The 26228-nt window shown below is 35.2% G+C and overlaps 1 protein-coding gene across 2 annotated transcripts in view; it reads right to left on the bottom strand.

Annotated features, from left to right (window-relative positions):
* Window positions 1–17096, bottom strand: part of LOC122516645 (teneurin-a) — a 545517-nt gene extending 528421 nt beyond the window's left edge. For both annotated transcript variants that reach the window (XM_043634626.1, XM_043634627.1), the window contains exon 1: window positions 16492–17096. The gene's annotated coding sequence lies outside the window, so the exon portion shown is untranslated. The remainder of the gene's footprint in view (window positions 1–16491) is intronic.
* Between the last annotated feature and the right edge of the window lie 9132 nt (window positions 17097–26228).

Here is a 26228-nt window from a genome sequence, read left to right as displayed (position 1 = left end):
ATTCGTTCTCATCTATAAATTCACATTCTCTGTAACACATACACCATACGTGTATATATACTATACGTACCTATATATATATCATCTGGTAAATGAAGCTATTTTATCGATCGAAACAAAAAAAAGGAATAAAAATAAAAAGAAAAAGCGAGAAAAGAAAAGAAGAAAAAAAGTAAAGAAATTATTGGAGATTGGAAGCTGGCTATGAATCGTTTCCAAACAAGCAAGTACGTTATTTGTTCTCGCTACCGGCGACGAAAAGGAGAACGCGTGAAAAATAGCGTCGGTGATTGATCCAGCGAGCTACCTCCAACGGCTCGTCTGCGTCCAAGCGTCGTTTCGTAATTATGCAAATCCGCTTTTCTGCTGGAGCACCACATACATTTTTCTACGGGTTAGACCGAGCGAGAACAGGAAGAGAAGGGAAGAGAAGGGAGGGGAAGAGAAGAGAAGAGAAGAGAAGGGAGAGAAAGGGAAAACGGGAGGTGGGATATGTTTTCATAGTCGATGCTCGTTCTCTCGGTAGACATTTTCAAAACTCTTTCTCTCATTTTCCTTTTTCCTGTCTATAACACGTTCGACCATAATGAACGTCATGTATATGTTGATGCAATAACTTTTAACGCATACTTCTTTCTCTGTCTCTCTCTCTCTCAACATCCAAAGCAAACATTGTTCTTCAACAGAAACTTTGGTTTCTGTTCGTAAAACCATCGAATTTTCGAATGAATAGATTGGATGAAGAGAACAAAATAAAAAGAAAGAAGAGTAGAGAATCAGAAAGAGAGAGAGAGAGAGAGAGAGAGGAAGCTAGCTTTTCGATAGAATTATACGTCCTCTCGAACGATCGCTTTCACGCTCGAGAACTTTGATAAGATTAATCAGGAAAGTCGTATCCACGGGGGAGGGTACGGAAAATGAATGTTAGTTTTATCGCGATGTTCCTCGACTTACGCATGTATATACCTACGTACGAACGATATAATCTCGTAAAAGTTTTACGATTCGAAAGTAGTTAGTAGAACGAAAATTATCGAGAAATTGTACAAATTTGTTTCTTTTTTTCTCTTTTTTTTTTTCTTTTTTTTTTTTGTTATTGTCTTTCCCTTCTTTTCTTATATTTCATGATTTATATTACCTATTTATATGGATATAAAAAAGGAAATTAAAATACGGTTAATACTAATTTATCGTAATATCGTAATAATAATAATCCATAGAAGCACATCTCTCTCGAACGGATGTTACGTTATAACTCTAAAATTTCCAAAGACGTCCAGGGGGAACAGCCGTTAACGTCGGTAATACGAAGCTAACATTTAACTAGGTAGGGTCGCAACTCAATTTGTCGGTGCAACCTTTGCCTCAACGAAGCGTTACGGATACCGAAGGCTCTTCGATGTACCCGTAGAGAGAGAGAGAGAGAGAGAGAGAAAGAGAGAGAGCTTTGAGTCAACTTTGAACCACGCACCAATGGTTAATTAATGGATAATTGCGAGTGCGCACGCAACCCTTTAACACCCCACTAGTGACCCTTAACGCCTTCAAGTGTGGTCCTTTCTTCGCTACGTTTACTGCTTCCTATACGTTTACTTTACTTTGCATAAGTAGAAGTCGATATTATCGTTATTATGGCTACAATCCCACTTACAACCTTACGAATTTCCGTGAAAAGCTTATTAATTATTCCTTGCGACCTACAGTTCTTGTTTTCCCCGTCATAGACAAGCTGGTTGTCGTAAACGTTACGTTAGCTAGCGCTTACGTAATCTATTACTCTCTTTTCACAACGCAACAGTTGTCCTTGATTTAATTTCGCATAGAGATTTCGATGCAACGAGTCGAAATCATCGACGAAATTTTCATACCGTGATATACGTTTCTGAGAAATTGTATTTCTTTCTTTTTTTTTCTTTGCTTTTTATTTGGTTTTTTTTTATTCGATATAATATTTTATACCCTATATCCTTTTAAGCTTTCGCCACTTCGCGTACGAAAGCACGTGTGGCTTCATACGAAAATTTCTATCAAACTTGAAATTCGTTATTGTGTATTGTAACAAAACATTTAATTATCGGTTAGTGCTATATATTCTAACGCCTATTAAAATTGCATCGAGCGAGCAAAATGGTTTCGGAGTTAAGCGATTACGATTAAAATGAACGGACGATTATTAATTTAATGAGGTAATTATTTCTAGAAAATACAATCTCCCGTTAAAATTTGATTTACTTTACTCCACCTACTTAAATACTATTTATCAAACTTCTATGTGGTCATACCTAATATAAATCAACGATCTAACGAACTATCGTTCTCTCCGATGATCTATATTGTTAATAAAAAAAGAGAAAAAAAAAGAAAAGGATACGAAAAAATACAAAAAAAAAATAAACAAAAAAAATTCTACAAACTATATGTAATCGTTCGTGTATTTTGAAAAAATTTCATTGCAGATAAGCCCCGTGATACGTAATTCGTGGCCGATAATTCAACGACATAAATCGTGCGATAAAGGAAGAACGAACGAATGAACGAAGGTAGCTACGCGTGTTCGTTTTAACGCGTTGCGATAGAGAGCCTATATTTTCGCTCGACCTAATCCATTGCGGAATGACTAGTGCATAGCCTTCGGCTGGCAATGGTATAACCTTTGGATGGGTCTGGATGCGTGGTGCGATATAAAGGCCTGTTATTTACGGTACGGTTTATATATCATCGGAATATAATGGAAAATGGGTGCAGCGTTAGATGCAGTAACACGTAACTCGGCAGCGTATAGATTCTTTCCGTTCTCTCTATCTTTCTCTCTCTCTCTCTCTCTCTCTCTCTCTCTCTATCACTCTGGCTCTCACCCAAAACATTCTTTCTCTATCTTTCTTTCTTCCTCTTTTACACAGTTTCAACATTCGTTTTTCGTGGCGCACCTGCGCGAGTCTACCTTTGTAATTATCTAAACGCTATGACCAGCCGGTTCGTCCATGCATTTTACTCGACGAACGATACGAGTTTTACGAACTACAAAGAAACCGTTTATTGTTACCTCAAAAAAAGATTGACTTCAATTTCTAGAAGTACGAACGAAATACCAGGGAAAAAAAAGAAAAGAGTGATCTGCATTAATTATATGAGAATTCTACGAGATTCATCGCATAGCTACTTACTAGAAACTATCAAACTATTCTTGTTAAATATGTACCGCATATAGACATAATATCGTGAAGTCTAGTAGTACGAGACACCTGTGGTCGGACGATGGCCAGTAGTTATAGTCAGTTATATCGATGCTCATATCGCGTTTTATATGAAATTGTATTATGCAATAGATAAGATTTAATTAGTTTGACAAAGACAAATATATCGTCTGTTGGAAAATAACCTTAATATTTCTTTAACAATATAACGTTACAAATATATCCTTAATAAACGAAAAAAAAAAGAAAAAAGAAAATTCAAAAACTTTAACGAACACGTATAAAGAACACGTTCTCGTTGTAAAGAGCTGGCTAACGAAGCGACGAGGATTTTGATATTCGTCGAGGGTAAGTAAAGGCACATTTTGATCTGTAGAAAATCGTTTTGGCGGTCTTTTCGTTAAAGTGAAGGAAAAAGGACGGAGATAAAGGAGAAAGGAAGAAAGAAAGAAGGAACGAAAGAGACGTTGCTCGAGTTTACCGAATAGAGAGAGCTCAACCCTCTCTTACTATTTTTTGCCTTCATTTGGGAAGATTTTTCTCACGGAAAACTTCAAAGGGCTCGATTTCCACGCGGAGTCCGCGTTAAGAGGAGGCAAGTTTTATAGAGACTGCGCCCTTCCTTGCCTTCCTCTCTCTAAACACATATACATACATATACACATACACATATACATACACATACAGCGCATACTCTTTCTATCTTCTTTTTCTATTTTCCTCACATATGCAGGCACATCTCGATGCGGTGTATAAATATGTTCGTATACTATGCCAAGGTATATATGTGGTCGACGACATCGTTACTGGGACGACAAAGGTACATCCAAGTTCGCATTTTGTCTCTTTACGCGAAAAATGAAAGAGAGAAGGAAACGGGAAAAAGAGAGAGACAGAGAGAGAGACAGAGAAAGAGGGAGAGAGAAAGAGAAGGCTTAGGTATTCGTATGCACTCACTAGTACTACTACTACCACTATATAGCTCTTGCTTCTGTGACCTTAGATGGCTCTCTTCCCTCATCACCAACGAAGAGCAATGCTCGGAAATACTTTGGGAAACAAGAAAGATGGAAAGTACGAAGGTCTCGTTGAAATTGAGAGGAAAGGAGAATGAAGAATGTCGAGAAAACGGTCGAACCTTGAAAGAAAGAAAAAGAACAAAATAGAGAAAGAGTAAGGATAAGAGAGAGAGAAAGAAAGATGGAGAGAGAGAGAAAAAGGGAACAGGAAAGTGGGCAGAGACCACGGATTGTTACGAAGGCGGGTTTTACGAGGTCCCAGTGGACAGGAAACTAAGGAAAAGGGGGACACGTCGCTTCTCCACGAAAGGGGAAAAGCGTTATCTTGCCGTGTGTGACTCGAATAACAAGAGAAGGAGAAAGAAGAAGAGTAAGAGAGAGAGAGAGAGAGAGAGAGGGAAAGAGAAATAGTGGGTTGAGCTGACTTCTCGTACTACGACGACGACGTCTTATCGTGACAAAGCTAATGCGATTCCTGTTTTGCGATTCCTGCTTAAAGCTTGGATTTCGTGTCCGTCATACGTTCCTCTGCCTCGATCGAGTTAACGCCATTGTCGACGCGCACCAACTTAACGCGATAAATCTAACACCACGATGGATTTATTTTACTTTGATTCAACTGGGATAACCGTAAGGAATACGATATATGTGCTGGAAGTAACTAGAATATAAAATAAGTTAATACATTTGGAGTATATTTTTCATGACCGAGTTTCTTTCCGTGTGAAAGTTAGATAATCGATATTTATATGATATAATATATGTATAAATTGTTATTTTGATTGAACTTCTTTAGGCAAAATTGATCATATTATGTCGATAAAATGTCTAATTGGTTATGTATTTCTGCGAGTAAACGGATGTTTCTAATGATTATTGTTTTTAATAGAGAAATAGAGAGAGAGAGACTTTGAATAATTTCGTTTATTTGAATCTTTCGTCGTAAATTTGAACAAAAATTATTATCAGTAGGACGATAACGATTGATCAAAAACGTTTACTTCACTTCAATTCGGTAGATGTAATAACGTTAGGGGATGTTACTTTTCTTCCTTCATCTTCTCCTCCTTCTCCTCCTCCTCCTCCTCCTCCTCCAAACATTGACGTTTGCGAATAACTCGAAAACAATGTTTGTCGTCAAACATCGTTGGATAACGAGTCTCTATCTTTGGTAAGCTTTGTAAACCGATGGAAAGCTTATTCTCTGTTAGTTGATATCGTTTGCGTTAACTAATCATATTCCACGATTCGGAAAGTTTTTTTTTATCAAATGAAATAAGTCAATAAGTTAAAATAAAGTCTTTAGTGTACGACTTCATTAGATTTCATCCTATTTTGTTCTTTCTATTTTTAGTAAAACGCGATCGCGGAAATGATTTCTTTCGTTCATCCATAGCTCCCTATTCTTTTATTAGCCAATATACAGTATAATTTCCAAGGAGGTTCGTTAAATCACGAGTTTACTTAAACCGAGAGAAAGTACAAGTACCTTCGTTTCGTTCTAAGTTTCATCGATCCTTCGCGTTCCATTTTCATTATATCTGCAACGGGCCGCCTTTGAGAACAACAAGCCGTGACTCTCTTTGTGAAGAAGAAGGTTCATTCAACGGGCAGGACTTAATTAAACGATAATTGGTCCGGTAGTCGGTGCACCATGAAAGACGTATCGAAGATTTTACCTTGCGAAAAAAAAAATACAAAAATAAAAAAAATACGAAAAAATATAAAAAAAAAGAAATAAAACAACAGAAAAAAGATCCTTTAAAACGAGTAAAAACTGATTATCAGTATTTATTAAATATTTCGTCCTAATTTACATGAACGTCTATATATATAAATATATATTATATAACGCTAATAATAAGAATATAAACGAAAAGCAAAGCGAGAGAGCTTCAATTTTCACGTTTTCGAATAATTCTAGCTCGTATAACGGAGATATATACACATAAATTGTACGAATACACGTAGAGATTAGTGACATTTCGTGAGCACGACGTTACCGGGAATAACGCGCTAGTTTTCCGACTATGCAATCGCGAGTAAATGATAATGGCTCGTTGAGATGATGGCAGCACAGCATCCAATGGATTATGGCGGTCCACGAGCCAACGACCGAGTTATCTCGTATAATACAGGTATTTGTCGATAATGTAACGCGATGCCGTCTTTGTTAGAACGCGAAACGTTGCGCACATACGTTAAATTCATATCGTAATATCGAGTATTCATCGTTATAATGTGAATATTTTACAAATTGAAAGATTTCTCTCTCTCTCTCTCTCTCTTTCTAGCAGATCTTGTTATAAAATATACATGGAGTTATTGTACTCGTTAACGAAAAATTATGTAAACATATAAGAACCGTAGGAAAATGAGGTTTAACGTAAAACTATATATGTATATACATATAAGCTCGAATAACGAAACGAGACAAAACCCAAACGAACGACGAACCATAAAGGGCGGATTTTAACCGCGCGACGTAGTGATTATAGCGTTTACGTTTAATCTGCAGGAAAATCAATGGTTAGCCGGTAATTACTAGGATCAGTTGCACATTGGTTTGGTAGTCAACACGACGCGATCCAACTCGTATAAATAAGCCCCTAATGCCGATACAAATGTATCGTACGACCAATCGGCGAGAGCCAAAATTACAATCCAATTTATGCGTCCGCATGGCGACCTAACGTTCTTCATGATCCTACCGGACTATACGCTGTTATGCCTGTTTACGCCGACCTGCTTTTTTCATTTCCATTTGTTTCGTACTCGTCGATGATCGTTGCTAAATCGTTGCGAACAACAACAACAACAACAATAGCAACAACCCAAAATCCAACAGCCGATGTAAAGGCTTCGCATTGATTATGCCTATGCAAAATTAGAGCTTTGATTTTGTAATATCATTTCCTACAATTAGAAAATAATTATCAATTAGCAAAATAAAGAAAATATTTACGAATAAAATTATCAAAAATGATTGTACAATCTTTCTTTCTTTTATCGTTAAATAAGAAATCATGCAAAGAAAAAAATAGATTATTCTCAGTTATATTGGAAAATATCGAAAATAAGGTCACGAATTTAGTCATGATTTGGAGTAGGTTGTTATACGAAAAGTAATATTCAACGAAAATTTGAAATTTTTTTTTCAAATGTATATATAGAAAGCTGTGCGAGCATAACAACGACGAGGATATTCGTTCGTACAAAGGGTTTAACGGGGAAACCGCAAAATTAACGAGCGTACTATTGTTCGAGTATTAGTACAAATATCTGCGGTTGTTTCTAGTTCGAGCTTCGCAGTCAAAGCTTTCATGTAGTAAGCGGAGTACATCCACGAGGTCGTTCTAGACACGAGCAAACCGAGATCGAACTGACAAAGCCAAGCCTCGTACATCCGTATTATCCCGTTGGACGGAGAGTAGTAGTGTATGTACCAATGCTTTTCTCCTTTCTACTTATATACATATACGTACATACGACGAACATACGTACATACGTTAGTATATAAGTCTTTATCCATATATCTATACGTTTCTAGCACACGTGTGAACAACCGATAGGCGGTCTCATTATAAAATAGACCGTTTCTTCGATCCACCTATTCATTCTCCATTGTCTCGTAAATTTGAGTGGTTTCAACGTTAAAAGAAACTTCTAATCATCGGTTGTAACTTTTACAAGATAAAAAAAAAGAAAATAAACGCGTATACGTCTCGCATACGTATATTCTTATGATACGTAAATAATATATGATAAATAAACGTATATGACGTAAGAGATATATAATGTAATGAAAAGAAAAAAAAAAAGAACTGGAGAAATAATTTTTACGTCTATTTCTAAAAAAGAAAAAATACTTTGCTTTCTCCAGCGTTAACGAAAATTTAACGGAATAACCGACAATACGAGGATAAAATTATCGATGCCATTTTCGTGCGACCATCAGCACCACTCCGACCGACCGACTTCCAGCACTTTACTTATTCGCGAATTAAACCGCACGCTAGACCAAGTAGAAAAGTTGGCTGCACTGATTGCTCGCGACGTGCACTGCAACAAATTTTACGAAGAAGAAGAAGAAGAAGAAGAAAACGAAGAAAAAGAAGACTTCGCTGTGGTTGTCGTCGTCGTCGTCGTCGATGTAGTGGAAAGAGGTCAAAGTTTAAAACGACGAAAAATTTTCGTTAAGGTTTGTCGTTGAAGATTTCGCAAAGGTTGACGATGGCGTCGGTGATCCCAACGTAAAAATGTGGTAACGATAGACAGCTTCACTAAGGTAGATATATAGAATAAAAAGAAAAAAGAAAAAAGAAATAAAAATACAAAAAAGAAAAAAAAAGAAAAACGGGGCAAAGAAAACGGGGTGAAGAAAATGAACCAAAAACTGTTCAACTTTTATGGCGGATGCAAAACGACGCTTGGCTTATCGCACGAGTGTTTGTATGGTGTGATCTATCCTCGTGAAAGTCGGAACCTCTACCTCTCTCTTGGCCTATATACCAAGAATTATGACCGGAGCCGTTGCACTGTGTCATACAACGTACGTAAGATCCTCGCGTGAAACTTATATAAGGAAATACATAAGAGCATCACCCTTCACTAGAGCATTGACGAAAAACACGATGAAAAATATCTCTTTGATTCTATTTTTCTTTAGATAAAAAATAATATATAAATATATGTGTTAATACAAACATCTTTTAATATGTGATATTTACTATTTATTCATTATAATGAAAGATAATAATTTGTCGTCTATCGATATAAAAATAAAAATATTAATCGTATTCGTTCTTCTTTATTTATCACGTACTATAAAAAGAATATATTTATATTTTCTCTTTCCTACTCTCTCTCTTTCTCTCTCTCTCTCTCTGTGATGCTTTAAACGAGATACTGCAAGGTAGTAAATTTTCTTTCTTATCGATGCATCGACCCAAGCGCCAACGAAAAATTTATCTAAAAAGAGTAAGAGAGAGCGAGAGAGAGAGGAAGATAGAAAGAGAGAGAAAACTCCATCTCTTCTAGTAACACAATATGCAAATTATAAAAACTTTAATTTCTCTCTAGTCAAGTCGGGGGAAGGAAAAGAAGAAAGAGAGAGAAGGAAAAAAAAAGAAAAAGAAAAAGAAAATAAGAAAGATTAAGAGGAACACGTACTCGTGGAAGCGCGAACTTACCGAGATACCATCCAGGGTTCTTATCGATTTATAATTTACATTTAATTCCGTCGAGTAATACTACACCCTATGCAAAAACGATCTCCATGGATAAAAGGACGTGTTGTTAAAACCGGTCGAAAGATGTAAGCGTGATTTAGCTTTTTCTAAATCTTATCACAGGTTAAAAACATTTCCTGAAAAATCTTGCCAACTTGATCCATGCCTTTCTACAAGTATTAAATCTATGGGGTAATTCTTACACACTATATATATTTATCACGATTAATTATAATGTACTCGCTATTACGAATTAATTTATTAATACAATCGGACAATTTCTTTTATATCGTTATTTTATTAGAAAAAAGTTTGTTCATTGTATAAATAAGGGAACATCTTCGTTTATGTAATTTGTATCACTGTCTAAAAACTATTTCAAGTTATATAAATACCTAATCAATGTTAGATGTCATACCAATTCAAATTATTTTATCATCGTCAAAGTTCGACAAATAAAAATAGGCTACACGTAGAAAAAATAAGTCAGGCGGTTGAAGTAAAAACGTAAATATTACCGTGGACAATATATGCAAGAGCATTATCGAAAGAAAATGTTTGCGGCTGATGAATAATTGGAGAGATAATTTAATGTACGTGCATATAATATTACAGAAATATAAGACTACACTTGAATAAATAATAATTAATTAATTTAGCAAATATAATTAATAATACAAATATGATTATTACAGAATTAAAATCAATATAAAGCTCGTTATAAAATAATAATTATTTATGTTAAATTTCTGTACATATTAAAATTTGGTTTTACAAACAAAACAGGAAAAATTCCCAAATCGTCGAAATCAGATTTTGATGAAAAATATATTCTTATCTAGCAACACCTATATATATATATATATATATATTTTTCTGTCACGTGTAGATGATAGTCGTAACTTCGACTAGCTCGTAGAGTAGATAAAAGTAATTTCAGTACTTAACAAATAGCTTAGCTTTTACGACGCGTTTACCTTATCGCGCGTTTATTGCCAACGCGAGGCGCGTAACACTCGTTCAGAAACGAACAAGCCGAATCGATAAAAAACGGGAATGTTAGAAGAGATATTCAAGCTTTTTACTTTACTGCACCCTTATGAAATTTATGATAATTCAAGGTTAAATCATCTTGAACTAATACCAAATAATTATCATTATAATTTACACGAATCAACAATTGAATATAGAAGAGAGTAAACTGTTAACATCGATAATATTATATTGTATTTCCTTCCACAAATTATGAATTCGAATGTGAGCCTGTTAATTACGAGTTAATTGTTAAAATTATTAATAGATCGTTAAAAGGAAACATTATATCCACATCACGAACTAGAGAGTATTATACTACCTTTAATTAATATTCTCGTCAATTTTTATCTGATTGAATACATTAAACGAACATCAAAGCTTTAGCTCGTATAAAATGGATTGTCATGAAAATGAAGAAGAAGAAGAAGAAGAAGAAGAAGAGTATCGTAAAAAAATTCGTGCTTCTAATGAGAAAAAAAAAAGAAAAATAGAGAAAAGAAATAAAAAGAAAGAAAGGAATAACGTAAAAGGTTTTTTTTAGAAAATTAATAAAAAATTTACTTAAGTAGAGATAAATCGACGATCAACCAGTACCTAATATTATCATTTACGATATAGCTAGGGCACATAATCGTTAGGCGTTTCGATCGGTCTTGAAGGGGTGATGGTGATATCGTATCCTTTAACTACCCCACCGTTCTACATAGAGATCACACCAACGTACCAGGTGAGAGTGTTACAAGGAGAGGGAGAGAGAGAGAGAGGAGGTACGAGGAGAGGTATACCGGATAACACCAGGGGTAACAAATAACGCGCGTACTTATCTGAGCCATGCACTTTTCACTGACAAGGGTATATGATTTATTACGCTACAAGCTTGTTACAATGAGTCCAGGACGTGTTAAACTGACCACGTTCATCATTAAAATTAATGGGTATTGGATACTGGCCTGAGTTAGCGAAGAGAAAGACAAAGAGAGACAGTAGCAAAAGAGGGAAGAAGGAGAAGGGAGAGTGAGATATATATATAGGGATAAATCAAACACGGTTCGTCGAACTTCCCAAAGATATCTAAATTTGGATTCACCTGAAAAATGTTTCAAACGTAACGCATTTCTCATCCCTTTTGCTAAAAGTAATCGAAGATATTAAAACGTCATTCATAGTAAGATATTTGTTGAGTAATTATCCCGAGATAGGGAGTTAAAGCATTAGAAATCGATAACTCATAAACTAAGAAGAGAAAAAGACGAAGACGATGACGAAGGAGTTAAAGTATCGAGTTCTCGATTTGTGTAAAACACGCAAAGCTATGGTGAAAGATTTCTTATTGAAAATGATACGCGAGGAACACGAAAAGTATTTATCGATCAACGTCACGCAAAGCTATGGTCTAGCAGAATAATACTATATAAAGGTAAGTTTGTAGTAAAGGTACCACCAGTGGCTTACGTCAATCGTATGTGTATGTTGTACGTGTTACGTTCATCCGACGGTGTTTAACGTTTATTATCGTGAAATTGTTCCGGTAGGAGTACCCATTGTACCGTTGAATGTGAAACGTGTTAAACTAACCGCTAACACCCATTAAAATTAATGGGTATTGAATAGTAGAGACGGCCGGCAATATGAGATATATACTGAAAGCAAAATGAAGTGTTTCTTCTCCTGGCTTGATGTTACAGAAGAAAAATGACGATGAACATTAATGCGAAAGGAATAAATACGATGATGTCTTCTTCTAACTCAATTTTACTTCTTATATTTTAATCTTACCAAACGAACGAATTATTATTACATACAAGTATATATACGTTAATAAAGATGATTGACGAATATAATAAAAAAAACAAAATAAAATGATCGATATTATTTAAGATGCAAATAGTTAAAGGCTAGATGTAGGTATATGTCGAGCATTGTTCGAGAACAGAATACAAAAGTACATATGATAATGGTAAGAGACCAACACTGTACGTCAATGTCATAGGTAAAACGAAAGAAGGACTTGGTGGAGACGTAGAAAAACTCGATTGGTCGATACATCTAGCCAAACAAATCGTCTTCGTGCAATAGAAATTTATCGTTCGGTCTGAAAGTTCCTAATGCGATTCGAAGTGTACTTTTGGATGTTCGTGGTGGTAGCAGCATTGTTTGCGTGCTGTGTTCTTCATTGACGAATGTATATCATTCGCGATGTTGAAAAGAATAGGATAAAAAGTTACCTATGAAAAAAGGAAATAAATGATGAAAATAGAAAGAGAAAGAGAGAGAGAGAGAGAGAGAGAGAGAAAGTTCGATGAACGAGATCGATATTTTTCTCGATGAAGTCCTAAGAATTAATACGATAGCGTAGGAGGTGTCATTCGATCGATCGTTGAAATTCGAGTCCGAAATGCTGCTGAATTCTGTGGGAAAGATTGTGGGAACCGAACAAAAAGGACCGATGTGAACGCAGTCGGTCAACGTCGAAGACAGAAGAGAAGAGAGCCTAGGAGGAGAGAGAAAACTCGTTTATTTCTCGTTTCCTCGTGATATATGTACGACGAATGCAGAAGTTGGGGATATTTACATCCATAAAAAATGGCTGATTATTTTACAAAAATTTATTTAAAAATATAATCTATCATTTTTCACTAACAGCAGCAGCAGCAGCAGTAGCAGCAGCAATTCTAAATTTATATACGTTATGTATTATAACGATTTCAAAAACTATAAATATTTTCTGCGTAACGAAATAACGTTGAAACCTCAGGAAAGTTGTTGTTGCAACCCTTTAAAAATGAATTACCCTTGGTAAAGTTTCATTAAAATCGTAAGTTTGAAATAGAAAAACTTTCTACTTTCCTAGTTTCTCTTACACGCGTTAAAATCTTACGTAGTGGCGTTTCGACACTGTGCTTCTTATTTTCTTTTTTTTTTAAACTATATTTGCCTAGAATTCTCTTCCTTGATCGTGTTCTACAATCTAGGTGATATTCACGGTACGCGAATCTATGGTAACGTATTCTCTACTAAAACGACAGCAAGGTTTCTCCAAATTCCCTAGATGTCCGGGATAATTAATGGACATTTATCCGGTATTCTCTCAACGATAATCCTCTTCTATGTGAGTAAGTATCTATATACATACATTGGATCGCATTCTGGGATATACCTATATTCTGCTTATAGCTTATATACCTAAACACGTATTTATATATGATGAAAGACATAAAACGAACGAACTGTTTCCCTTTATATTTCCTACTGTAATAAAAAATAACAAAGATGTAAAATAGTTTTACAAGTTGCCTCAATAGCATACTTCTGAACATGAAGTTATAAAGCTTCTGTAGACACATTCGTCGTTCATTGTTTGCAATCGATTTTTACACATATATACAAGACCTCAGTGTTGAACAAACTTGAAATTCAATATCCATTTTATCCATTTGAGCATCCATTTGAGCTTAACTATTTTATATAATAAGTACGTACCTAAACAGGGTGGGGGCAATAAATCTGTCTACCATAAATATCTCTCTATAAATAAAATTATTTGTAATAATAAATATATATATAAATGTTTTTTTTACAGAACTTGCATGGCATAGAAAAGGGCATATTGCGATGCCTATTTCTTTTGCGTAACTGGAAACGTAGAAGAGATTTCCATGACATTTAAATTTTTTAAACGAGATGACCTACTTTTTTTTACTGTTTTGCGATAACCGACGTTAAAATGATTTCAGCAAATTACCAGTGAAGATCATTCAAAATCAAATGCAATAGTAAAATAAATTTTTTTACATTGCAAAAGATGTTCGAAAGACTGTAATACTCGTATTGCTGAAAAATGGACTATCTTTGATGTTTAAAATATAAAGTGTATTTCGTATAACCTAATGCAAACGGTATAGAATCTTTTTCCGGTTGCGGTCGAAGAGAGCTTCGCTGCATTGATTTTGGTTCAACGTCGAGCAGCGTTCGAACCTGGCGTTCACGATCGAGGCAGCTACGAAGAGATTTATATCGTTAAAAACCTGATCTGATTTGTGTGAAGATTCAAGAGAAATTCGAGAGGCAACTTGTTTTTGTCCAACCCCATATAAACGCTTGCTTTTTTCGTTTCTTTTTTTTTTTTTTTTATTTACGGAACGCTGCTTCCTGAGCGTCAAAAGCAGTGGTAAGCTTTTAGGGAAAATCCTTTTAAAAATAGGAAAGACAAAAAATCACGAATCTTTAGCTAAGGGAACGATTTATATATCTTATTTATTTACGATCTATAGAAAGAAACAATATTGCTAAATGAATTCTTTTTTTCTTTTTTATAAAATATAAGAAAACCAATAGGATTCGTAAGACTTTAAAAAAAAAAAATTCGACGCAATTAAATGGTATTCTTCATTACATAGGAACTTCTAATCCAAGCACAAAGTAACTCGAACTCCTTCGACAAGATTCCTTTCGGTACGTTCACTGCAAGCTCCTTCTTATTCCTTTAATGCGATAACGGCTATTAGTCAAACATCCTTCGAGCGAATATTCCCTCTCTCTTTCTATCTCTTTATTTTCCTATCCTTGGTCTCGAGGAATTTTATTAAAATTCTTGTTGAAATCAACGCTGAGCTTCGACGTTAGAGAAAAGAAAATAAACTATCTCGTAAATATTATCTTTTAATGTATTTAACACATTTAAAACAAAAAAAAAACGAGTAAAGCAAGTAGCTTTTCTTTTCTTCTTAAAAACAACAACACTTTAGACAATCTTAAATCTAAAGTCAGTAAAAACTAAACAGGTTAACAATTAAAAAAAAAAAACGAATTGTTTATATATCGCTTAAGAAAGAAAAGTAATATCGGTTATAAATAAAAAATTTTAACGATAGAAAGCTAGATGATCATTGACGATAATCGAAAAGAATACGACAAGGAACGAGGGAGGTAGTACCAGAGTACTGCGATAAACCTTTATAGAGCTTTATTATTTTCTACAAGGATATTGGCAATATCCTTTATTCCACGCTGTTGATATCGTGACGCCAACTCGACTTTCGCGGTTTCAACGATATAAAAACTTCTTACCCGATAAAGCTTTACTTCGAACGATCTCTCATTTCGAGAATATACGTTTTCTACTAAGAGCGTATTTCTACGAGAACGTTTTAAATATTCCACGAAGAAGATGCAATAAACATTATACGACGCGTATCGAGCGGAGAAGATGGTAAAGAGACGATGTAACCCGAGAAAGGGAAAGAAAAAGAGTAGGAAAGAGAGAGAGAGAGAGAAAGAGAGAGAGAGAGGGAGGAGAATGGATGATCCTATAAAAAAGAAAAAAGAAAAATAAAGAAAGCAAAGATGAAAACAAGTTGCGTATCGTAAAAAAAGAACGTGGAACGTTAATCATCTTGAACATTTTACAAACAAAGTTATATTTGTCTCTTTTATGAGATTCATCGAAATATATTTATTTTGTACAAAAATATATTAAATCTGAAGGAAGGGTTATTTCGTGAACAACGTTAACGATTCGTATCTCTTATTACGCTTTGTAGTAGTCCTAACGTGGAAAGGTCACGAGAAAGAGGAGGAAAAGGATAGGTTAGGGTTGAAGGGGGGTGGAAGATGGTCTTCCGGTAAACCGCATAATTCTCTTTAATTTCTCCCAAGGTAGGTACTATCTCGTCTTTTGGTAAGAGGAGCGTAAAACGAGAGGAGAAAAAAGGAAATAGGTGAGTGTAAATAAGTAAGAGAAGGTGGTCGAGGAGGAAGAGGAACTGGAGGAGGAGCGTTCGGTAATTCGAGATTTCTAAGATTGGAGGGGCGCAATTAACGCAACGATCCGTCTCTCTAATTAAATCCTCCGAGTTTCCGTATAGGGTAACGAAAGGGAAATGCTTAGTAAAAAGTTCAATAGATAGATACTACAAATGTATATATATATATATAAATGTATATAGATACATAGAGGTATATAGACAAGTGTGCATGTACTTATATCTGTGTGTGTAAGTGTACGACACTCACCTTAACTCGATACCTTCGCTTCGTTTATCATTTATGCTGACGATGATCTCGCGAGGCTGTATCGCCTTGTTGCCGGTGCACTTTGAGGAAGTCACTTTGCCGCACGAGCGTTCACTAAGAAACACGAACGAGCTCGAGGCTCGAGACACACAAAACGAAGTAAAAACGAAACCGACGAAGAGAAGCTTCTTCTTTCACGATCCTCTGATATATATGAATATATAATATATATATATATACGCGAATATATAAAAACACGAATGACGATGATAACAACAATAACAACGACGACGACGATGACGATGATGATGATGATGAAGACGATTATAATCGGATTCACGAATTTAACGCGAGATCAATGTAACTTCATTTCAAGTTGTTCTGCCTTTCCTCACCGTCAGCTGATCGCTAATGTTTTCTTCCACTCTAAGTCGATACTCATCAACGAATAAATTTCTTCTTCCAAACTGTATAACACGAGATTTAAATTAACCCAGTTGTATTATCCAATTGCTCGTTACAAAACGTAAATTATATCAAAACGATAATGAACTGACGCTAAGACAAAAATATAAAAGAAAGCACGAGGAGGACGACGACGACGACGACGACGACAACGACGACAACGACGATAAATAACGAGATGACGATGACGATGACGATGACGACAATAATAACAATCAAAACCAACACGAAAGATAAGAAGAGACGTAAACACACTGGACACTCGAGGGGTCTCTCAACTGCGTTAGTTTTGACACGGTCGCGCGCGCACCACTTATGGAGAGCTTGATAAACGCGCGCGGTGAGCAACAGTGCGCAAGCTGCTGTGCTTTTTCCTGCAGCTTTGCGCCAACTTCTATATATCCTTCTCCTCCTCCTCCTCCTATCGATATCAACGATGTAGTAGTACTAGTAGTACTACTAGTAGTAGTAGTAGTAGTAGTAAGGGGGGATGGGGGGAGAGGGGGTTATCAACCCTCTCCTCTCTCTCTCTTTCCTTTCTTTTTTTATTAAATATTGTTCTCTTCCTTTTTAATAATTAGGTGCGTCGTACATGTACATGAGTGTACGTAAAGTACACTTACAGTACGCAAATACGTGCGTATTGTAATCCCGCGGTGCAATTTCTCGCGACGGCGACCACGGTGGAGCGGCCACGGTGGATCGCGACAAGTAACTGCCGAGAGAGCCGGCCGACCCCGATTACCTCGAGTCTGCGCCCTGCCGACGCGTTTCTACTACACACCGGATATAAAATATAGACGACCACCACCCTCCAACCCTCGCTCTATTCTCCCTCACCCCTCCCGCCACCTCTTATATATACATCTACGCGCTGTATTCCTCTTCTACGCAACGAAAACCATCCCTCTCTCTCTCTCTCCCTCTCTCTCTTCCATCTTTACTTCTACTTTTTTATTTTGTTTTTTTTCTTTTTTTTTACCTATCCAGCTTCTTCTTCTTCTTCTTCTTTCTCTATTTCTTTTTTTCCTTTTTTTTCTTCCTTCCTTCCTTCCTTCATTCCTTCCTTCCTTCCTTCCCTTCGTCGAGTGCGCCCGCGCACTATACTTTCTACCTTTTTTATCTCTCTCTTTCTTCCTCTCTCTCTTTTTAGGAAGTCGAGCTTGCCGCAGCGCAGCTCGTTCGAAAAACTCTCTCTTTCTCTGTCTCTCTCTATCTCTCTCTCTCCTCGCAAAGCAGCAACCCAACGAACCGATTAGATCAACGAATTTCGGAACGTAACACCTTGCGAGCTTTTCTTTCTCCTACTTCTTCTTATTTATGCGAACGCGATAGGAAATGTTCGAAGGCTCGAAAACCGTGCGTAGAAATCGACGGTAAAATAAATTTCGTTTTCTAAGAAGAGGAGAGGAGCGGTGAACGTGAGAGAGTTATTGAAAAGTTTACAATGTCTGTGGCTTCTACCGTTGTTACGCGTTTCTTTTTACTACCCTTCTTTTTTTTTTTGTTTTATTTTTCCTTTTTTCTTTCTCTTTCGTTGATTTACCGACTCAACAAATGTATGTATACATAAATACGATTGGTCGTAAGAGAAATAATAATTCGCAGCTCGCGTGACGCCACGTAATATCGAGCCAAAGCTTTTTTATCATCCCCCAGGACAGAACACAAACGATAGATCAATGAAAAATGATTACTGCGGTGAACAATCCTACGATTTTTGTTCGTACAGTCAACTGGGTTTTTCTTACTCGTTTATAAATCTGACATGTAAAAATGATGGATAAGAAATGAATTAAAATTATATCACAAACAGATAAATCTACTTATCGCGCTAAAGCAAAATTACTTACGCGTATACAAGTATTTGTAACACTATGTATATAAACTTTATTCAAATCATAGTTAGTTTTTATCGTTGACTTGTTACTAGGATTACATTAAATGAATTATTAGATACACTACAGCGCGATATTAAAAATTGAATACCAAAGCGCGGTGATATCGAAGACATTTCCAGATTGATCGTTACAACTACTTATATACTCGTATTTATCCTCGTCGTGTAAATTTATATAAAAATTGAAAGAACATTTTTTCCAAGATATCCTTTGGAAGGGTTCTCGCGCGAGTTTCGAATAAATTTTTATCGAGAGAGAGAGAGTGGGCCTCGTGGTCTTTTTACGGACCGTCGTGTTCGTTCTTTACGATGACATTTAAAACACGTGGATATGCGTATACCCGTAATATTATATTCGCATAGAGAGTTTCACTACGAATACGCGAATACACGTGGGACACATCGCCGAAACGAAAGCGAACCTCTTCTTTCCTGTCCGTGACGATACGTAAATGGACGGGTTTCGAGTACTATGCATATAGGTATATATAATATATACATGTTTATATGTATGTATGTATATTCGTACGTTTACGTAGGAGACATCTTCGTGCTTTTATCGTCGAATGCAAGTATCCTATGCATGAGCTAGCATGTAACACGTTACGAGTAAACTGTCGGACGCACTACAGACGGCCAAGAATCTTTTTCGAAATATGGATATTATATTTTGCAGTTTCCCTATACTTCCAGCGCATTTCTGTTTCTCATTGCAATAATGTTTATAAGAATATATCTATGTGTTCTAGTAATATGAAATGATTTAAATTTTCATTCTTAATATTTTAGTATAATAACCCTTCTAGATTGTGTAATTATGATTCTAAGTAACGGAAATGTGAAATGAACCAGGACAAGAATATGATATAACTGTGAGCGTTAATTATAAGAGAACAACGTTGATTGCTGTTGACAACATGTATCTCAAACTATTATCATTATTCTAGAGAATGATTAAACTTAATGAAAATGCATTGTTCATATAATTCGACAACTATCTTTAACGCGAATATAATTGCGATAAAATTATATCATTATGAGGCACAATTCGAATAGCGTGAAATGTTAAAGGGAAAACTGAAGACTGAACGAGATGGATAACTCTACCGAAAATCTCGATAATTCTTTCTCTTAAGATAATAGCTCGTGAATGAATTCTCATAGGATAAATTTGTGCGATTGGAAGTATGAACGTGGCATAATGAGAAACAGCGATTTTATTGAAGTTATAAACTGAATTAAATTACGCCTACCGTTTTGCACCGACGATTTATCGTTCGGTAAAGAAAGAGAGAGAGAGAGAGAGAGAGAGAAAGAGAAAGCACTTTCGTACAGGGTCATTACCATTCTCATTGCTAACGTTCGGATGCCCGATGCAGAATTCATACCTTGGCAAATTGCAAGGTTGAACGAGGCTATTCTACCGCTATCACTTCTATTCTAGTCTTCCTCTACTCACCCTAATCCTTTGAGTTCGTTCCATCATTATCTCTACCTTCTATTTGACCTTAACCTCATTTTATCAATTATCGAGAACTACGCTTACTATCGATTATCTCACTTTCTTGTTCATTCACGACCGTAAAAAATTCTGTAAAAAAAAATAAGAAAAATTGTTTGACTAAAAATATATATATATATAGATGAAGAGAACATTTCAATAAAGTATAATATAATAAGGAAAGTATCGTGAACGTATCGATTTCAGTTAACTACTCAATGCAAGATAATTACAATGAATTTTCGAACTAATAGAACAAAATCAATTTTGTTTTAACGTAGTTTTAACGTACTAAGGAACATTCAACGAGATCAAGTAAATTAATTAAGCTCATCCAACCTTAAATAGAGATAGTTTGTAATATTAATTAAATGTTCGCTATTGCAACACGTTAATTAATTTTGATCTTTGAAGTTGGCCAAAATAATCTAAATGATGATTAGATTTTTGTGTGTCTCGATTCACTTTCTTAATTCCCGTCCACAATTCTCAATTTCGATTTCGGATGATCCATTTTCGTCTTCGTCGTCGTCGTCGTCGTCGTCTTCGATGCATATCGAAGATTCACGCACGTGCGCGTGTGTGCTCGTGCGCGTATACCATGCGTAACGAGGACCAGAGCGATATGCCGAACTGCGCGGTTCGCACGAAATTACTCGGTAAACTCACGTCTCCCGTTCGAACCAACTACCAGTCAATTTCGTCTCTAGCTCTTGCCTACTCGTGCCTAACGCGAAAATCTTTCCACGAAATTTTCAGATCTATATGTATATTAGAAGAACGTGTGTTTGAATTTCCCGTGAAATTTCTACCGGATCGATAATTCCAATAATATCATACAAATATCATATATACTCTATATATCCATGTAATTCAAATAGATAGCATTATTAGCATATTTGCATTCTCCACGATTGTTCATTATTTTTATTTATCTTGAAGAGAACAAATTGCATATTATTATTACTTTTTATATAGTAGTATATTCTTTACGTTTAAACTTAATGGTGAAACCTTTAAAAAAAGAAAGCTACGATATTGAAAAATATTCCAATATACTTGTAAGATAAAAATAATATGAATATATAATCACTTTTCTCGGGTATGTAATCGTACGATCAGTTGTCCAGCTCTACGAGTTCATCGATTTTCTCGAGTTTTTCGAACGCGTCATGGCATCGTCCAACATACCTACCGATAACACTATTTTATCCTATTTGTTTCTTTCCAGGCAACCGGTATTTCTTTATTTCTTCTCTCCCTTGATAATTCGTTCTCCAAATTGCGCTCCATTTCGCGTATACATCGAATCATTAGCCACGGTTAACGCGAAATGGCTCGAAAGTTTACGAGCTCGTTTTTACGCGCGATCGCACCGTGAAAACTTATAACGATACAGTAATTTATCGACCATACATTAATCCTTGATTTTATGATTACAAATGAAAAATAAAGAAAATACAAAAAAATATCCTGTTCAATAATACACACATATATATATATTTATCGTACTTATCGAGATTAGATCTAATTCGAATACGAATATTTGTTTTTTTTCTATTGGAAGAAATTAAAATAAAAATATAAAAAAATTGTTTATTCAATCGTTCGTTACTAAATCCTTATGAAAAATATCCTGTAATGGTGATCGATCGGATGCAACCTTTCTGTTTTGTTCCGATCAGATTATATCATACTGGTACTCGATAGAACGAGTTCGTTCACAGACAGAACGAACAGTCGGAACAACATTCGATTCTATCGCAAGTTCTCCGAAGCGACTGCTCGTCATATTCCTGAAAAACATATGGTACGTGGTAGGAGACACGATATATTTTCTGCCGACGGAAGTATCTCGCAAAATGGAAATATTTGTTTTGCCTGGATGCCGATAGCGATAGAAAATCTCGTCATTCATTTTCCATACAATTTCGTTACTTTTCCGTCATTCGATTATCTGTCCTCAAAAATATTACATCTTTCTCTTTTGTTCTCTTAACGCTAAACCTATCGCGCGAGGTCAAATGACCGCGTCCTCTAATTTGTAAAAATGAAATAACTTGGACAAATCCTATAATTTGAAAAAATGCATAAAATATACATTATTCATTTATAAATAATAGAAAATATTTTGTTCGCTATCCAATTGGATGCTAACATTTCATTCTATATTAGGATATATGGTTTTTTCTTAAGCGATCATTTGACCACTCACAGTTGGAATAAATATATATATATATATATATATATATACATGAAGTGTCGTTAAGTTTAGTGTTAAAACACAAGGCAAAATAAACATCAATAATAAGAAATAATATAGTCGAAATAATTGATATCATAAACATCGTCAAGAATAAAGTTTCATAGACTGTTCGAAAGGAATAAGATAATTTTCATCGCACGCACAACACGATATATCGTTCCCGTTACACGTGATATATCGCTTCGTGGTAGTTTCTCTACTAGCAACGTGTCTTCGTTACATACCCGTTCATATCGCCACGTTTTACGATACCGCATTCCATTACGTGAATTTTCAAAATAACGTCAATCATCTTCGTTAAATGTCCCGTTCGCCGGCCTCTTTTTTCTATCTTTTTTATTTTGGTCACAGCATCGTCAAACTTTTCATTCGCGAACGTGCACGAAATACGAGCTTTTTGATAAGCTCGTTAGTACGAGATATATAACGCTATAGATCGTGAACACTTACGATATGAGATATACATGTATATATATATATATATATATTATATGTAGAGGAAAACTTTAACGACATAACGTACCAAAGTGAAATGAAATTAGATTCTTATTTTATAACAGAAATAATTTGAAATTTGTTAGAACTTTTTCACCTTTCTTTGCACTAGCTATTTTTAATTTAACAAATACTTGATAATACAGCTACGTCGATTAAAGTAGTTGTTTTTGATAATATTTTCGACCCGATACAAATATTGTTAAAGAAAGAAAAAAAAAATATATATATATATTAGAAACGATGAAAATGACGATCATTCTCGTGACGAATACCGGAAGATGGCGATGGTAAATTTGAGTTCGCCTATATGCTAATATTAAAGTTAGGATATGCATAACTTCTACCGGAGTGTATATCACCCTTGGAAAGGAGCATCGCGTACGACGAGGTCGAGTAAATCAAGCCGAACGAGCATAGACCTATTTTGAATTTGCGTGCGAGGGGACCGTTATGCATTTAGCTACTGCGAGTAAATGGAAATGCTTAAACGTCCTCGTTGCGCGTTATATTTCTGAGCACGAAAAGATTAGCGATTTATTTTTCAAGTTAAGTTCATTATCGTCTACCAATGGGCGGACTGTTATTACGTTTAACAGGGCAAAACTTTGATTTATTTTCTTATTTTTATCAATTTAACAATATTTACAAAAAGTCAACATATCAACGTCCACTACTATATATAACCCGAGTAAAACTTAATCAAAGTAATGGGATACTCATTACATCTCCAGGATTTTGACGGTCCCTACATCCCTCTTTCTCTATCTCTCTCTCTTTCTCTCTTTCTCTTTCTTCAGGAATCCAAAGTTTATGTTTACTTTAACTTCGCCAAAGAATGTATTAAGTGTGTACAATCCGTCTCGAGAGTTTTACAGTTAACATGAACGAGCGTTACGAGTACCGAAGAATTCTGATTAAAGGAGAATCTAGGATACCGACTGTAAACAACAAATACGCGCAAAGATCGCGATGAAAATTGCATTTTATGGAGAATCGTCTCTCTCTTTCTTTCTCTCTCTCTTTCTCTTTCTATTTCATTCTCCCCTTATTTAACTCCTACCCTTTTCTCCCTTTCTCTAATTAGACTATGGTTTCACGCATCTCTCACTTAGAGAACATACTTAAAGATTAGAATCAACGTTCCAAGAATTTCTTTATCACTTTGACCAAGCCACGATAATCGAAGCTAACATAAGTTCGAAAGGAACTACACGTTCCCTTTTACTTCGGTTTTGACGCTAGTCTACCATAGCGTTGGCAAGACCGCGAGCCAACTTTGAATACGTATATAGCAAAAGTTCGAAACTCGTAAGATGTCAGAAACTTTCAAAGATAATACAACAAGACGCAAATGCACTCTGGCAGCCTCGTCAGCAGTGAGGCAAGCAACTTTCCCAATTTGCTATCCATGACTGCGACTGCAGATTCTAACTCGGTCCTTTAAATATTCATCAAATTGTCCAAACACATATATCTACTAAAAACACATTGCATTATTATAATTATTTTATGATTATTAATATTATTATTATTATAATATTAATAATATCGATTTAATTTTGGTTAAAAAATATCTCTACCATAGAATAATGTAAACAAAACTATTATGCGTAAGTAAAACGTATTATATTTCTGAAACAATTCGTTATTCCGAGCGTAAATTATTCGATTATATTTATTGTTACTTTCGTAATGTTTTAAATCCTCTTTCGAAAAGCGTAATCGTACTAACTAACCGAATAAAAGCTGAGAGACAAGAGAAAAAAATAATAAAAGAAAATATTTCTATAACTTATGATCACTCCTGCATTAAAGTTTGTAAAACGGCGTCTTATTGTAAGCTCTAGATCGTAATAATTATTAATAAATTTGGATGAATACATTTTTATTCTATTCTAACAAAAGAAATATATCGACTTTTATAGATGCCAAAAACAATCGATCTAACCCCCCCCCCAAATCTCAAAGAGTGCACTGCACTTCTAGATTATGATAAACATTTCTGCCGGTTTCCAAAAAGGAATTAATCATGTGCTCGTTAATAATTTATTGAAATAATTACAATCAGTAGTTCGGACCGAATAAAACCTTGTATACTCGGCATGATTGAGCACCGGAGGGATTTCAAATTTTTTGACTTACTCGTTACCAACTGTTATATCACATATATGCAATATGAACAGTTAGCATTAGAAGTTCTGCGATGGCTCCAAAACACTCCTACTTCATAGCAAGTATTGTAGTCTGACAATCGAAGAATTCCTTGATTTGCTATTGAAGAAGATCCATCGAAGGATTCATTCCATATCTTTGAAAAAGAATAAAATCCGTCGTCTTATCTGTAACATAAAATAGAACATAACAATAAGTTATCTGAAATATAATCGAAAATCATATAAAATAAAATCGAATAAAATGTAAATAAAAATAGATACTTACAATGCATTCCAATAGGATGAAACTCAATTGCACCATGACGATGCACCACGCGTGAATCTAAAAACGCGGTATAAACGAAAATAAGAAACTATAGATGAGTTTCTTATCGCGAAACCGAAATTTTCTTATACGGCGAACAACACTGACTCTAATTCGCGTTTGATTTTAATTTATTATCCGCCCGATCACTGATTCTATACAACTAATTAAAAGACTGCTTTGCACACAGTCAATGCAAGTAGAAAAATCTTCATTGATGCACTGATTCTAATACGCGAACAGTCTGTGCGACTGTTTAATGATAAAAATACAACTTTACTCGAACAAACTTTAATGCAATTACTGCTTTGGTCGCAGTCAATTTAATATATAAATTTAAAAATAGTTCGCGAACACGACGGAATTGAAATTAACGAACGAACGTGATTCTAATTCGTGATTTTAATTATATTTATACGACACAACACTCCCGTATATTGCTTCGCGCACGATTGCAATCTGAAACAGAAATAAAAAACAATACTGTTGATATCATTACTATTACTGAAAACCATTAAAATGTTTGTGGAATTATTGAACACAAAAATATACTCACTTCGAATCTTCATCGATGAATGCACGATGGGTCTCCTACCCTTAGGATGACGATGACAATGCACTAACACTGA

The sequence above is a fragment of the Polistes fuscatus genome, unplaced genomic scaffold, assembly GCF_010416935.1.
Source record: "Polistes fuscatus isolate 324 unplaced genomic scaffold, CU_Pfus_HIC Scaffold2, whole genome shotgun sequence".
Taxonomy (NCBI): domain Eukaryota; kingdom Metazoa; phylum Arthropoda; class Insecta; order Hymenoptera; family Vespidae; genus Polistes; species Polistes fuscatus.
The sequence above is the reverse complement of the archived record's forward strand: the minus strand, read 5'-3'. Positions and strand labels throughout refer to the sequence as shown.